The sequence below is a fragment of the Lepidochelys kempii genome, chromosome 11 (genome assembly GCF_965140265.1).
Source record: "Lepidochelys kempii isolate rLepKem1 chromosome 11, rLepKem1.hap2, whole genome shotgun sequence".
Classification (NCBI taxonomy): domain Eukaryota; kingdom Metazoa; phylum Chordata; order Testudines; family Cheloniidae; genus Lepidochelys; species Lepidochelys kempii.
This window is the reverse complement of record NC_133266.1, coordinates 9,771,353-9,785,666: the sequence shown is the minus strand read 5'-3', so window position 1 is coordinate 9,785,666 and position 14,314 is coordinate 9,771,353. Positions and strand designations below refer to the sequence as shown.

Here is a 14,314-nt window from a genome sequence, read left to right as displayed (position 1 = left end):
TATTTGAGTAACTAGGTAGGCCAATCTGATGAGTAAGGTATAGGTTACAAGACAGGTGACTAGCTCCTTAGAATTTGTGTTTTGTTTTCTAACACAGATGTGTTTAATTTGCACTTGGTTAATCTTTGGCATCTTTATTTGTGGTTTTGGCATGGTTAGACATTCTTGCAATGCATCTCCCTATTCTGATTTCTCTATGTAGACCCATTTGCTTCCTGAGAATCAGCTACATTAATAAAAAAAAATTCACTGTGTCCTTAATTTACCTTAATTTCTTCAGGCTGTTAATTAATATATTTTGTGCCATTCATTTCCTTGATACATATGTAGGAGAGTCCTCTTGCAATGCAGATGCTACAGAGAGCAAGTTCCCACAAGAAATAGTCTATTCTTTTGATTATTGAAACACGGCTACAGCGAATTTCCTTTAAAATATTAGAGCAAATCCTTCAGCTCTTCCTCAGGCTTCCTTCGAAGGTTCAACCAATTTTAGTGCTCCAGTATTTGGCCCATATTTAGCCACTGTCCCAAAGAAGTGCTGTTGTGTCTTCCGAGGGAGAAGGGAGAGATTTAAGAGTCAGACATTGTGTCTTTCATACCCAGTATCCCCCCGCCAAATTTGAAAGCACTTTACCAGCTGTAGGCCAAATTCTGCTGTCTCTGCTGGCCAAAGGGAACTTTGCTTGAAGAAGGACTGAGGGGTTTGGACCAGATTTTCAAAAGAACTCAGCAATTGTACATAGGGCCACATGCGTCCAAGGGAATTCAGCAACCATCTAGGCATCAAAATAAGTGGCCAAATTTCCAAAAGACTTTTACCGTGTTGGATGCTGAGCTTTATTGAAAAACCGGCCCCAACTGTGGGTGCTGACCCTTTGCCAATGTGGCCAACCATCTTCACATGCAAGAATTACCTTGTTTGTCACTGAAATTCAGCCATCTCTGCATGAGTGTGTGTGTGTGTGTGACAGGAAGGCAGAAGTGTGTAATGGGAGCAGGGGGGAGACTTTGACCAAGGACATAGGAAAAACACCATGGGTTCTTTAATTCCCAAAGAGAACAGAGAATTTCATTTTTAAAGTCTCACTCACAAAACTTACAGTAAAATTCAATCTAAAACTTCCCTGGGGTAAAGATAATGGGCCCGAGCTGACTGCCTGGCTGTCTATCCAGGTGCTTCTAGGCCCCCAGTGCAGTAGTATCCAAGTGTGTCAAAGACATTAGTGATTCTGCCAGGATTCAGATGTAGGGTTCCAGTGAATCCAATTATTTCAGCCCTGATGCTTCAGCCGCTAAGCCACCCATGGCATGTTAGTCACTTAATAAGGCCAATCGATGAGTGATGTATTCATCATTTTAGAGGAGATAAACAAGCCATTAAAGCTGTTTGCGAATGGCTGGAGAATACATTAGAGAACATTATTAGACACCATCTTGTCCCTGAAGACTGGAATTAATACACTAAGAGTCAGATTCTTCCCTCGCTTATGCTGATGTAAATCAGGAGGGACTCGGCTGAAGTCAATGGATTTATACCTGTATAATACAAAAGGGTAGACTCAGGCCTTTTGAATGCATCTCCCATCTAGACTGTACCCTTGCTCACTGTGCATTGGATCCTACGCAAACCCTGTGGTGGGGAATGAGGGGATCTTTCCAGACCATTAAAGATACATTCATTCATTGCAAGGGATCATTGGGTGTCCTTTCCTTCTTTGCTTCTGGTTCTTTCGAGTGAAGTGCCAGGGAAGTTCTGGAAAGCAGTCAAACGCTGGCATCAGTGGACCAACTTCTGATATCATCGATGGGAATTTAACTGGAGTTACTCCAGAATTAGACCAGTATAACTGAGATCAGAATCTGAACCGATGGATTTTGATGCTGGATGTATCTGTATAATTTTAAATTAATTTGGTTGTGCTAGAAGGTGCCAGGCAGTGTCCTGGAGACTGAAGTCCTCCATCTACAGCACAGGCAGTAGCAGTGCAAGCTTCCCCTCACCCCATCCAGCAGCACAAATGCCATGCCCCTGCACCCATGTGCATCAGCTCTGAACTGGAGGGACCAACTGCTGAGATGAGAAGATTGTATGGATGTAGCAGCTAGACTGTCATAGACCCATCAGACAAGACTTCCATGAAGGGCACCAATCAGGAGCAACTGTGGTAGGTTTTCAGCACGCTACTGTGTGAGAGAATTCTGCAGCAGCATAAGGACAAGCAAAGCTACAGCAGATTTGTCTAATCTCCGTCCCTCTGTTGCTGCTGCAGCAGAAAGTATGGCAACGTAGACAGAGTGAAAGGCTCAGTACACAGTAGCATGACCAGGTAAGTTATTAGTAATGCTCAGTTACACCTCAGGCTGGGGGTAGGGACATACAGACACCAGCATAGCTGACAATGGCAAGTCTTGCCAGAAGGTGATAAGTACCAAGCACCAGATAAATACCAGAGCAGTAACCCTCTTCCTTCCAGCATCTCAGTCCCACACATCTCAATTCTATGACATGCCTGGTCTCCCATTCACAAGGATGCAGGAGTTGCAAGGTTGTTATAGAGTGGAAGGCTCCAAGGTGGCAGCAACAGGATGTTACTGCAGCACCTTCTCTGGGTGATGTACAGTAACTGCTCAGCAATCGCGCTGGTCGGAAAACAAGAATTCCGTTCCATGAAGAATGACAAGACAACAGCCCAGACCCATGCCCGAAAAGCCAATGGCCAGGGCATTCCTCTGGGATGTGGGACACCTAGGCTCAAGTCCCTACTCCACCTGATTCAGAGCAAGGACTCAAACCTGGGTCTCCAAAATCCCAGGTGAGTGCGCTAACCTCTGGGCTAGAGCCAGTCTCTCCTGTTGGAGCCATTCTGTAGCCTGGTGGTGAGTGCACTAACATCAACTGGCTATGCTGGGATGGGTCTCTCTTTCTCAATGAAAATTTCATCAGAACAGGTATGTTTCCACAAACAGGCTTGTTTGTGGCCAATCAGTATTTTCTGACAAAAAAACCTTAGTGGAAAATTTCCAACCAGCCCCGTTCAGTGCATCCACGTAGCACCAACCTCATGAATACTCAACTCAGTCTGAAACATCTGGAAACTTTTAGTTGACACTGGACATACTCAAAGGGTTAACACATTAGCATAGTCACATGTGCTTATTTGCATAGCCATGCCCAAAGTTGTAATACAATCCCTACCGTTACCACCCTGAAGTATTCATCAAGTACTGTATAGGGCCACATTCTCAAGATAACTCAGCTGTATGTGTGTCATTGACAGCAGAATTTGGATCATCAGTGAACAGAGCAAGAAAGAATGCACCACATTTACTGACTTTCTTGCTGGAGCCTGCATGGCTGTGTATGTGTCTGCACATCTGCCTATTACAGCGAGGGAATGTAGGTGCCCTAAATTGCAAGATTCAAAAAGAAGGGAAGCTGCAATCTGGGAACAGATAACTTAGTCTCCAAACTCCACACCAAAAGAGAATTATGCATCAGTACTAATAAACACAGAGCATTTTGATTTGAATGATTTCAGGGAGCGAACACAGGCTGCTGGCACAAACAACCTATTTCATGAGAACTTAGCAGGGGAGTAATTTAATGGAGCTAGGATAAAATGCATTCACCCAGAACTCAGATTTAAAAGAAATTGCTTTTTTCTGAATTATTGGTTAGGAGGTTAAATAAGGAAAAATCACCTGGCTGCACTTTTTTGCACACTTTCCCTGATCAGTGTGCTAATTAACTCAGAACTGTTTGGGCAAAAAGCTTTGTCCCTTTTTCCTCTTGCCCCAAGGAGCAGGTTCTTTAGAAACATTAATTATTGATTTTCTTTTCAAGTCCAACTTGTGCAAACTTTGGGCCAGATTCAGCCCTGGAATAAGCAGGTGCAATTCCCACTGCAGTCAGTGAGCATTGGTCCTGCTTAAAACTCCCTCTGGCCTATAAATGGAGGGTCTTGACTAAGGTCTTTGGTTGTAGTCAAATAATTGAGACAATCTGTGCTCCTTGTAAAAAAAAAAATCAAAATCCTAAAAAAACCCAAACCCTACCACTTTTGTCTCCAGGCAAATGGGTAGAACACCTCCCCTATTTACTTTTAGAGGGAAAAAAACCTCAGGTTTGTGAAGACTGAATTTCCCTGCAGGAGGTTAACTATTCTGCCTCCAGGCAAAGAAAATTCACACAGATAATTAATAAAATAATTAAAAAATAAAAAAAAATAAAATAATAAAATTCTGCAATTCACACAGATAATCCCCTTTTGTCTCTGCTCTGGCCCCAAAGCAGAGAAAAAACTAGCTGCTTTCAGTTGGACCTCCTTTGCAGCAGCCCCAAAGGAAAAAAAAATTCCTTTTTAAAATCTGTTTTTCTGGTTCAAAAAAATCTCAAATTGATCTCAAAAGGATTTCAGGTTAATTCCACCGCTTACACCATGTCAAGGTTCCTTCCCCACTCTGAACTCTAGGGTACAGATGTGGGGACCTGCATGAAAACCTCCTAAGCTTACTTTTACCAGCTTAGGTTAAAACTTCCCCAAGGTCAAATTATTTTACCCTTTGCCCTTGGATTTCCACTGCCACCACCAAACTTTATCTGGGTTCCTGAGAAAACATAGTTTGGACACGTCTTTCCCCCCAGAATCCTCCCAACTCTTGCACCCCACTTCCTGGGAAAGGTTTGGTAAAAATCCTCACCAATTTGCATAGGTGACCACAAACCCAAACCCTTGGATCTGAGAAGAATGAAAAAGCATTCATTTTTCTTACAAGAAGACTTTTAATAGAAGTAAAAAGAAATCACCTCTGTAAAATCAGGATGGTAGATACCTTACAGGGTAATTAGATTCAAACATAGAGAATCCCTCTAGGCAAAACCTTAAGTTACAAAAAAGACACACAGACAGGAATATTCATTCTATTCAGCACAGCTATTTTCTCAGCCATTTAAAGAAATCCTAATCTAACACATACCTAGCTAGATTACTTACTAACTTCTAAGACTCCATTCCTGTTTTGTCTCCGGCAAAAGCATCACACAGACAGACATGGACCCTTTGTTTTTCTCCCTCCTCCCAGCTTTTGAAAGTATCTTGTCTCCTCATTGGTCATTTTGGTCAGGTGCCAGCGAGGCTACCTTTAGCTTCTTAACCCTTTACAGGTGAGAGGATTTTTTCTCTGGCCAGGAAGGATTTTAAAGGGGTTTACCCTTCCCTTTATATTTATGACATGGCAAATCCAAAATACATACTGTCAAGGTTCCTCCCCCACTCTGAACTCTAGGGTACAGATGTGGGGACCTGCATGAAAAACCTCCTAAGCTTATCTTTACCAGCTTAGGTCAAAACTTCCCCAAGGTACAAAATATTCCACCCGTTGTCCTTGGACTGGCCGCTACCACCACCAAACTAATACTGGTTACTGGGGAAGAGCTGTTTGGACGCGTCCTTCCCCCCAAAATACTTTCCAAAACCTTGCATCCCGCTTCCTGGACAAGGTTTGGTAAAAAGCCTCACCAATTTGCCTAGGTGACTACAGACCCAGACCCTTGGATCTTAAGAACAATGAATAATCCTCCCAAAACTTGCACCCCCCCTTTCCTGGGAAATGTTGGATAAAAAGCCTCACCAATTTGCATAGGTGACCACAGACCCAAACCCTTGGATCTGAGAACAATGAAAAAGCATTCAGTTTCTTACAAGAAGACTTTTAATAAAAATAGAAGTAAATAGAAATGAAGAAATCCCCCCCTGTTAAATCAGGACGGTAGATATCTTACAGGGTAATTAGATTCAAAAACATAGAGAACCCCTCTAGGCGAAACCTTAAGTTACAAAAAAGATACACAGACAGAAATAGTTATTCTATTCAGCACAATTCTTTTCTCAGCCATTTAAAGAAATCATAATCTAACACATACCTAGCTAGATTACTTACTAAAAGTTCTAAGACTCCATTCCTGGTCTATCCCCGACAAAGAAGACTACAGACAGATACAGACTCTTTGTTTCTCTCCCTCCTCCCAGCTTTTGAAAGTATCTTGTCTCCTCATTGGTCATTTTGGTCAGGTGCCAGCGAGGTTACCTTTAGCTTCTTAACCCTTTACAGGTGAGAGGAGCTTTCCCCTGGCCAGGAGGGATTTCAAAGGGGTTTACCCTTCCCTTTATATTTATGACACATACATTTTCTCAAAGCTCTCAAGAAGAATAGGAATCTAAAACATATGTGTGAGTGTGAGAGGGAGATGTCTTTCTATCTAGTACTTTATGGGGCTTCTTGTTCTGATTTCCTGACTCAGGCCAAAGACTGTTCCTGCTCGTCTTGAAAAAGAAGCCAATGGCCAAGAAAAGCTGGTTCTGGGGGTTAATTTAATGTAACACAGCAACCTCCCTAGCCTGCAGCTAGTACTGTAGAGCTGAGCTCCCATGATTTTACAGCTCTGGGGATGACCCTCCGGGCCGAAAGGAAGCGATAACCATACTGCTGGCCCTGCAAAGCTGTGAGATGCATTCAGTGAGCGTTCATTGCTAGTACTCATGGCACTGCTCAGCTTGCTGAAAAGCACTAATGGGAGCACGGGGCATGGAGAGGACAAAGCCTTTTTATTGAATGGCCTCCCAGCCAGTATGTGAGTAGGGTTCTTTCTCTCTCACACACATTGTGAATGGCTGGGAACTGGGCGGGGAGGGGGCACGGGGGGGGGGGGTAGGGGGTGTTACGTGCAGGACCTAACTCATTGTCTCTTCCCAGCTCTCACTCTCAAGGACAAATCCTACAAAAAATGCCATTGACGTCAATGGGAGTTTGGGTGTGTTCCAATCAGGTGTTCTATTCTGCTCATTAGAGAGAGTGCCCGATTCTCCTCTCAGGGAAACCTGTCTAAATCAGGAATAAGTCCACTGAGATCAACAGGGCTACCCCACTGTGAAACTGGAGTAAGTGAGAGGAGAACAGGCCCAGAATGACTAAGCCACAAAACTCTTGTCTGGATCCAGACTTCCTCACAGCCCTGGATGGTGTTGGATGGTAAATTCCAGCCTGAGTCCCATGCTTCCCACAGCTGACTTCAAGTTGCTTTGCTTTTCTTATTTGCCAGATCCCCTTTTGGATGTGATCATGCTGCATGTTTACATGGATTATAATGAGCCAAAAAGCCATGGCAGTTGTGGCCAGTCCCATTTTCTACCATATCTCCTCTTATAATCCCTAAGGCTGTCAAGTGGTTCTGTAGCAGGCACCACTGAGCTGAGAGCATCGAGATGGCAGCTGAAGAAGGGCCTTCTCAACTCCCTCAGGGTTCACCTCACAGGCCTCCAAAAATGAGGTTTTGTTGACCTCATTTCACACAGTAACGGCCTCGATGCCCTCCCATATAACAGAGATTGCAGCACACCAACCAAAACTCAAGTGTGTCCTTACAGTATCCTGTGGGACAGCGTGTGTCTTTAAGGCACAGCCCTGCATTGGCAGTAGGACAGAACTGTACTACCCCAGAGGGAATTTAGGGAGACTAATCCCACCCCAGCTTCTTAACATCTACAGAACAACGTGCAGCTATTTATGATGGTGCAGCCTGTTTCCCATCCCCAGCGCATCGCCCTGCTCGGCCAAGCAACACAGAGATGGGGAGACCGATCCAGGGACTCAGCTCATCAGATTAATTGCTGGCTTCATCCAGCTATTTCTGAGGAGGATCTTACTCTGTATTGATTAGAATAGCTTTAATGGGGAATTCTCAAGACTGGCTAGCATACAAGAAATAATTATTTGAAACTGAGATGGCTCACGTCTTGGACTAAAGTGGTAATCATGTGGACTTCCCAGGATACCCAGCTTGCCTGAAGGGCTTTTCAGTGTGAGGTAATATCTTTTACTGGACCAACTTCTGTTGGGGAGAGAGACAAGCTTCAAGCCCCACAGAGTTCTTCTTCAGGTTCAATAGAAATTGGTCCAATACAAGATGTTACCTCACCCCCTTTTTCTCTCTAATATCCTGGGACCAGCATGACTACAAATTTCAGACAAGGTGCAATCAATCCGAGCTGATTTATTCTTATCTCATCACTGTTGTGGGCAGGAAGGGGAGGAGAGACAGGGCAAGAGACAGGAACAGCCTGAGTGTAATGTAATGGCAGATTAGATCATACTGCCTTCATTTAGATTACACTAGGCCTGTCTCTGCCCTGTCCTTTTGCTCCTGAACTGTACTGACACCACCTTCCAGCTAACTTCCTGAGTTTACAAGACCGTGTGAGAGTGGAAGGGAGAAGGGTTTGAAGTTATAGAAGATGGAAAATCTCCAGCAGTATCTCCTATTAGAGATGGACCAGAAGCAGAACCACCACCACCCACTTCCGGGCTTGGGGGAAAGCTCACACTTTACAACTGGAATAAACAAGACATGCCACACCTCTCCTTAATCATATGGGGTGTATTTTACTTCTCTGTCCTCCAGCTTCCATGTACTTAAATTGCAAACTCTTCTAGATGGGTATTCTTTGTTCTAGGTCTCTGAAGCACCTATCACATTCTTGGGTACTTGATAAATAATAGTAATAATAATTAACAATTAGGCTAAATTTTCAGCCAAGCAGATCTTCCTTTCGGCCAGCAAAATTTGCACCCATAACATTTGTGTGTGTAGCAAATTTTACAATCATCAAATGAATTGCAGGTGCAAATCAGAGTGTTTGTGCCCCAGACTGTCCCATTTGTGCCCACAGTTCTGCATAATCACAAGAGATGACACAAAAACATTTTGCAATAAAAACTGGGCTCTATCACCTCAGGATATAAAATTACATTTTATCCCATGAGGCCGTGTAAGTTCAATGTGCCATGACTTAGCTTATCTGAGTCAAAACAGCTGACTATCCACAGGAGCAGAGTAGTTTGATATAAATGTGCTCATTGCACCAGGAGTGCTCTAGAAATGGGGTTTCTTCAAGATCTCCATTATTTCCCTTATTTCTTAAAGGGACACTGTCAAGATAAGGGAAAAACAAAAATTCCTACCCTGTGTTACCAATACTACCCAACTTCATCTCAACTGAGAGTATTTTAAAAATTGCATTTGTTGTTTATTCACTCTTTGCATTTCACATGGAAACTGCTCTGGCCAATTGTGTTTTTCATCGTTTTCACTCATGGGTTCACCTGCATCAGATCTACAGAGTGGGGGCTGTCAGAGTGGAGCTGAGTTTCTAACCCAGCCAGAGGATGTGCCAGTTGTTTCTCATTAGACTTTTCTCATTGCTTTTGCATGCAAACCTTCCTTCCCCTTTTCTTTCTTTTCGTTTTACAGTCCCTCCGCTCTGAGCCTAAACTTACTTGACAATCACCATGGAATTGTTCAAATTAGGCGCAATTCTCCCCTGTACAATAAGGAAGGGATGGGAGCCACCTAGAGCCAAGTGGGGGGCACTACCTGCATGTCATTGGTCTCATTTGCCTACAAGCAGCCCTCCACACATGCTCCAGGGGTAGGAAGGGCAAGACGGGCTTGAGAGAGCAGGGCCTGGAGAACAGCTTTATCAACAGCATTGTCAGCTCTGCAGGGATATCCCACAGTGTCAGAGTTCACTTGGGAAAGTTCCTGAGATGGCTGGAGTGTGGGGAGCTGGCCAGCAGGGGAACTCATGGGGACATGGCTTCATTCGTGCCATAGAATCAGGAAGGAAGAGGTGGGCCAGAAGAAGACAAGAGGCCTTTGCACAGATGGCCTGCGCTTTCAACTGACTCCTGGAGACTGCACAAGTCCTTCCAGCCAAATCCCCTATTGGTTTCTCCAAGGAGGGGGAATGGGAGCAAAAACACCCCTCCAGCTCAGGAATGTCATGAAGAAAACGCCATTACTGCAATTTCAACGTGTTTCCTATTTACACTGCAAGCTCCTGGAGGCTCTTTGTGTTACGCTTGCATAAAGTGCCAAGCGCAGCGGGGCCCCAATCCCTGAATGCGGCCTCCAGGCACTACCACTATACAAATCATAAATATCTCCAGCTCCAATGCAAGATTATTCTCCCTCTGCTTTTCTCCTAGTTACCACTCTCTCTTGATGGCAAACCGTGGAATTTTCATTCCAACCCTCTTGTCTTTCCCCACTTCCACCACCTACAATGGAGATTTGGACGAAAACATCCACCTGGTTGTTCTGCTGCAACGTGAACTTGCACCGAATCTTTGCTTTTATTGCTTGACTTATATAGCTCCAGTGCTGTAGTTTCTCCTATTTGTCAATTTCTCATCTGACCTTCAGTACTTTATGTGGAATCTTCTATTTCTTTTTTCAGTAGATAGCAAGTCATTGAAACTATAATTACTCCATTATATCACCATAGCTGATTCTAAGTAATTTTCCAGAAGTTCAGTTCAGTCCTTTGCTTGCCTAAGGAGATATAAAAATTTACACCTATTATAAAACTGAGAATAAAAGCTGATTGCAGCAGGTAAAGACAATAATGTGTTGTAATGTTAACTAGCTCAATTGCATTGCATGTCTATTTAAAGAAGACTTGTCTGATTGTCAACAGGGCAGTGATTTAAATTCCTGCTAAAATTACCGCCATAAAAGTAACAGCGTTTTATTACATTAGTGCAGACAACAGTTATGTACATTTTGGACTTTTATGCCTGTTGCCAGTGGTGAGCAATCTATTAATTATTAAGCCAAATTGGTCTGCTGAGAGAGGCAGCAAATTTAGTTCATAAGACATTATTTTAAAAAATCCAGCAAACTGAATGGCAAAGTTGGGAACAGAATCCGGGCTGCACATGGACTGTTCTCAAGTTCGACGTGAAACAGCGAGGAAGACTGCTTAAGTGGTAAGGGAGCTAGTCCAGGATTTGGGAGACCCCAGTTCATTTACTCTTTCGTACGCTGCCTGTGCAACACCTTGCACAAACCTCAGTGTGCCTGTTTCCCATCTGTAAACTGGGGAATACGCCACCCCTGTGAGGTAGGGGGAAGTGCTAGGAGGATAAAATCAGTGAGGATTGCAAGGTGCTGAGAGACTATAGTGAAGGGGGCCATGCTAGATAGGACAGAACTTCCACTGATGTCAAGAGGTGTTCTTGATGCAGAGCAAGGCAATATGGCCAAATATACTGTGGACAGAGATAACTGCATTCTGCACTGAAATGCAGCCTATGGGTAACCATATACATATGTACAGTACTGCAGTGCCCTAGCACCAGCCAAGCAGTTGCTGTGCAAGCTTCCCCATATTACCCAGCCTACACACTGAAATTCTATGCAGAGCACGTTACCTCGTATGGCAAGAGAGTAATTCAGTCTTGATACCAATGCAGCCCTTGAGATTGCCGACAGGGTGAGCAGTTTGTGCCAACTGTGGTTGTGGTTTTGTGATACAGATGTAACCCTTCTGCCAGTCAGAGTTGGCAGCAACAAGGGCCGGGTTCAATATCTAGGGGATCCATTCCAATAACACAATGCAAACCGGCTCGAGCCCCCACCCAGTGACCTGGGACAAATATATACCACCCCCGCTGGGCGCCTCCAAGAGGCAATACTTCCCCTCTCGCAAGCACATAGTCTGAGCCCTGGTCTACACTAGGACTTTAGGTTGAATTTAGCAGCGTTAAATCGATGTAAACGTGCACCCGTCCACACAATGAAGCCCTTTATTTCAACTTAAAGGGCTCTTAAAATTGATTTCCGTACTCCACCCCTGACAAGTGGATTAGAGCTTAAATCGGCCTTGCCGGGTTGAATTTGGGGTACTGTGGACACAATTCGACGGTATTGGCCTCCGGGAGCTATCCCAGAGTGCTCCATTGTGACCGCTCTGGACAGCACTCTCAACTCAGATGCACTGGCCAGGCAGACAGGAAAAGAACTGCGAACTTTTGAATCTCATTTCCTGTTTGGCCAGTGTGGCAAGCTGCAGGAGACCATGCAGAGCTCATTAGCAGAGGTGACCATGATGGAGTCCCAGAATCGCAAAAGAGCTCCAGCATGGACCGAACGGGAGGTACGGGATCTGATTGCTGTATGGGGAGAGGAATCCATGCTATCAGAACTCCGTTCCAGTTTTCGAAATGCCAAAACCTTTGTCAAAATCTCCCAGGGCATGAAGGACAGAGGCCATAACAGGGATCCGAAGCAGTGCCGCGTGAAACTTAAGGAGCTGAGGCAAGCCTACCAGAAAACCAGAGGGGCGAACGGCCGCTCCGGGTCAGAGCCCCAAACATGCCGCTTCTATGATGAGCTGCATGCCATTTTAGGGGATTCAGCCACCACTACCCCAGCCGTGTTGTTTGACTCCTTCAATGGAGATGGAGGCAACACGGAAGCAGGTTTTGGGGACGAAGAAGAAGAAGATGATGATGAGGTTGTAGCTAGCTCACAGCAAGCAAGCAGAGAAACCGGTTTTCCCGACAGCCAGGAACTGTTTCTCACCCTGGACCTGGAGCCAGTACCCCCCGAACCCACCCAAGGCTGCCTCCTGGACCCGGCACGTGGAGAAGGGACCTCTGCTGAGTGTACCTTTTAAAATACTATACATGGTTTAAAAGCAAGCATGTGAAAGGATTAATTTGCCCTGGCATTTGCAACTCTCCTGGATGTACTCCCAAAGCCTTTGCAAAAGGTTTCTGGGGAGGGCAGCCTTATTGCGTCCTTCATGGTAGGACACTTTACCACTCCAGGCCAGTAACACATACTCAGGAATCATTGTACAACAAAGCATTGCAGTGTATGTTTGCTGGCGTTCAAACAACATCCGTTCTTTATCTCTCTGTGTTATCCTCAGGAGAGTGAGATATCATTCATGGTCACCTGGTTGAAATTGGGTGCTTTTCTTCAGGGGACACACAGAGGAGCCCGTTCCTGCTGGGGTGTTTGCCTGCGGCTGAACAGAAATGTTCCCCGCTGTTAGCCACGGGGAGGGGGAGGGTTGAGGGGGTAGCCACGTGGTGGGGGGGAGGCAAAATGCGATCTTGTAACGAAAGCACATGTGCTATGTATGTAATGTTAACAGCAAGGTTTACCCTGAAAGACTGTAGCCACTGTTTTATAAAATGTCTTTTTAAATACCGCTGTCCCTTTTTTTTCTCCACCAGCTGCATGTGTTTCAATGACCACAGGATCTTCTCCTTCCCAGAGGCTAGTGAAGATTAGAAAGAAAAAAAAACGCACTCATGATGAAATGTTCTCTGAGCGCATGCTGTCCTCCCACACTGACGGAGCACAGACGAATGCGTGGAGACAAATAATGTCAGAGTGCAGGAAAGCACAAAATGACCGGGAGGAGAGGTGGCGGGCTGAAGACAGGGTTGAAGCTCAAATGTGGCGGCAGCGTGATGAGAGGAGGCAGGATTCAATGCTGAGGCTACTGGAGGATCAAACCAGTATGCTCCAGTGTATGGTTGAGCTGCAGCAAAGGCAGCTGGAGCACAGACTGCTACTACAGCCCCTGTGTAACCAACCACCCTCCTCCCCAAGTTTCATAGCCTCCACACCCAGACGCCCAAGAACGCGGTGGGGGGCCCACTGGCCAACCAGCCACTCCACCACAGAGGATTGCCCAAAAAAAAGAAGGCTGGCATTCAATAAGTTTTAAAGTTTTAAACTTTTAAAGTGCTGTGTGGCATTTTCCTTCCCTCCTCCACCACCCCTCCTGGGCTACCTTGGTAGTCATCCCCCTATTTGTGTGATGAATGAATAAAGAATGCATGAATGTGAAGCAACAATGACTTTATTGCCTCTGCAAGCGGTGATCGAAGGGAGGAGAGGAGGGTGGTTAGCTTACAGGGAAGTAGAGTGAACCAAGGGGTGGGGGGTTTCATCAAGGAGAACCAAACAGAACTTTCACACCGTAGCCTGGCCAGTCATGAAACTGGTTTTCAAAGCTTCTCTGATGTGTACCGCGCCCTCCTGTGCTTTTTTAACTGCCCTGGTGTCTGGCTGTGCATAACCAGCAGCCAGGCGATTTGCCTCAACCTCCCACCCCGCCATAAACGTCTCCCACTTACTCTCACAGATATTGTGGCGCACACAGCAAGCAGTAATAACAGTGGGAATATTGGTTTCGCTGAGGTCTAAGCGAGTCAGTAAACTGCGCCAGCGTGCCTTTAAACGTCCAAATGCACATTCTACCACCATTCTGCACTTGCTCAGCCTGTAGTTGAACAGCTCCTGACTACTGTCCAAGCTGCCTGTGTACGGCTTCATGAGCCATGGCATTAAGGGGTAGGCTGGGTCCCCAAGGATAACTATAGGCATTTCAACATCCCCAACAGTTATATTCTGGTCTGGGAATGAAGTCCTTTCCTGCAGCTTTTGAAACAG

The 14,314-nt window shown here is 45.2% G+C and overlaps 1 long non-coding RNA gene across 1 annotated transcript in view; it reads left to right on the top strand.

The window, feature by feature from the left end:
* Nucleotides 1–13,690, top strand: part of LOC140895441 (uncharacterized) — a 43,484-nt gene extending 29,794 nt beyond the window's left edge. Inside the window, exon 3 of the long non-coding RNA XR_012154193.1 lies at nt 13,087–13,690. This is a non-coding gene — a long non-coding RNA (uncharacterized lncRNA). The remainder of the gene's footprint in view (nt 1–13,086) is intronic.
* Nucleotides 13,691–14,314: the final 624 nt, after the last annotated feature.